This window comes from Podarcis liolepis (assembly GCF_965112155.1).
Source record: "Podarcis liolepis genome assembly, chromosome: 16".
In the NCBI taxonomy this organism is placed as follows: Eukaryota; Metazoa; Chordata; class Lepidosauria; order Squamata; family Lacertidae; genus Podarcis; species Podarcis liolepis.
The window spans coordinates 1291766-1294560 of record NC_139567.1 but is presented as its reverse complement, the minus strand read 5'-3'; positions in this window follow the sequence as shown (position 1 = coordinate 1294560).

Genomic DNA, 2795 nt, shown 5'->3' with positions numbered 1-2795 from the left:
AGCCCAACACACCAAGGCAACTCGACGGAGCTCACTGACTTCCAGGTATACCAATTGCCCCACCCTAACGTAGAGAAAATTTATATACAGGTACAGATAGAGCTTGGAGCTTGGAGCTTGGCATGGGTTCAACCCTATCCATAATCTCGGCAAGGACCTTAAGAAAACTGTGTCCTACTGGGGGTCCCAAACTCAGGCCGGCCCCATTCACCCTCCGGGACTTCCAGAAACGTAAGGTCCCCACAATGGGGGTGGGGACCTTCAGGGTGCAATACCAAGGGCGGACGCGGCAACTGGATTTGCTCGTGGTCAAGGGCCCCTACATTAGCTTACTGGGATTGGCATGGTTTGGACCACTGGGGCTAGCCGTCACCGGGGTGAACCACACTAGCTTACAAGTGTGGTGTGGTGGCCGGGGATCGACGGAGAGATAGAGGCCTGGGTCAAACACTGCCAGGCCTGCCAAGAATCCCGCCCAGATCCCCCAAGGGCCCCAGTCCAGTCCTGGGAGTCCGCCCGATCACCATGGTCACGCCTACATGTGGACTTCGCTGGCCCCTTTCAGGGGAAAACATTCTTCATAGTGGTGGACTCCTACACCAAATGGCTGGAAGTCGCACTGGTACCGTCCACTTCTACGTCCGCAGCCATCTGGGTAGTACGCAGGCTGTTTGCAACCCACGGGCTCCCTGACACTCTCGTCTCAGACAACGGGACTGCATTTACGTCAGGAGAATTCCAAACCTTCACAGTGCAGAACGCCATCTGCCACATCCGTTCGGCGCCGTTCCATCCTGCCACCAATGGCCAAGCAGAACACATGGTGCGGACCACCAAGGACACCCTTCGCCGCATGACGCAAGGGGACTGGGAGTACCGCCGTGCCACATTCCTTCTAGCACAGCACAGCACCCCCATCTCAACGACTGGCCGGAGCACCGCTGAACTACTAATGGGTCGGCGCCTTGCAATCAGATTGGACCGCCTTCACCCCGATAGAGCTCAGGATGAGGTAGTGGTGGGGGAAGGCAGGAACCCCCGGACCTTCGAGGCCCAGGACCCAGTGTACGCAAAGAATTTTGGGGCAGGCCCTGCATGGGTACCCGCCACAGTCACCAGGGTCACTGGCCCCGTGTCGTACGAGGTGCTAACAGATGGGGGGCAATGCTGGCACCGCCACTGCGACCAGATACGGCGACGATTCCCGGGAAAAAACCAGGAGGAGGAGGACAGGTCAGAGGAGTCCCAAGGGAACAGTGGGGCAGTGAGGCCCATAGAGCAGCAGGGGCCAGCAGGAGAGGCGGAATAAGTAAATACAGAGAGGACCCGTGAGGCCGAAAGGACACCGGAACCAGAACCACGACTGAGCGAGCTGGTTGCGCCAGTCCAAACAGCCCCATCACAGCCAGCATCCTTGGAACACGAGCCAGAACCTGAACCCCGGACCAGGGAACACCCCAGGCCGCAACGCACACGTAGGCCACCGGCATACCTTGAGGACTATGAATGCGACCTCCCGGGCAGGACTGGAACTTAGAGGGGAGGGGTGTTATGTACTGAGTTGAATAGGATCCAAACTGCAGCAGTCTGATTGGTCCTAGAACAATAGGATCCAAAAGGCAGCAGTCTGATTGGTCCTAGAACAATAGGATCCAAAAGGCAGCAGTCTGATTGGTCCTAGAACAATGCAGCACTATGATTGGTTGGCAGGAACCACCCAATCATGCTCCAGATAGAAGTGAATCCACAACCTGATTGGCTTACAGTAGAATTCTGGAATTAGCCAATCATGTGCAGCCCATTGTGTAAATAATGTATATAAAGCAGATACTGTGAGGGGACTTCCATTCATTCCTCCTCACCACTATGAGCTGAATAAAGAGCATGAAATCACTTTGCGACTCTGAGTATATTTTACATGGTATCAAAAGTAACACATTTATTATAGCATATGCTTTCCCAGACGAAAATCTTTTCCCTCAAATGCCAACTTGCATGTGACCTTAAATGTGTATTTGTGCCAAGAATAGCAACTTGTGGGAAGCCATCACTGTCAGCATCACAGCAAGGAAAGACCTAAAGCTTCCCATCCCTGACCACCGCCATCCTGCGAGTTCTCAGCCCCTTCCACAGTGGATGCCCTTGCATGCAAACTGCAAAGAGACGTTAAAGGCACATCTAGCTTGGCCCTCAAAAGTTGGCAGGTGCATCTCCCACAAAAGGATGTAACAGAAAAGAGGGGAAACCGTAAACAGTGGGATTAAATGGAGATTAAATGCACAAAGCACAATCTGCAACCATCGAATTAAGTAACCATTTGCAGCAGTAACTGATTTACAGTGTATTGTTTATTTAAATAAATTATATCTCGCTCTTCACCTTTTTCCGTCTCAAAGCAGCTTACAACAATGAAATTCTACAAAACTTAAGACATGCATGTTAAAGCTGCAAAATTTAAAAATCTCGATGATTTAAAAGCCCCAGAACGAAGCAAATGGCGACAACACAATTGCAGCAGCGCAAAGTGATAGGAAAAGTTCCGCTTCCGCGCTGGAAGTCAGAAATCTCTTTTCCTGCAATGCCCGGCCGCCCTCTCAGCCACGGGCTGCACGCAGGCAGGGCTGCGGCAAGCGGCTCTCTCGCCGCCCGGCCGCCGCCCCCTTGCCCGCCCCGCGGGAAGCCGGGCTCGCCGCCAGGGGGCAGCAGGCAAGCTCCTCCTCCGAAATGCCGGGCGAAGGACCCGGAAGTGGGCTCCCTGGCCCCGCCCCTGGCCCTGCATCCCTAGGGGCGGGCAT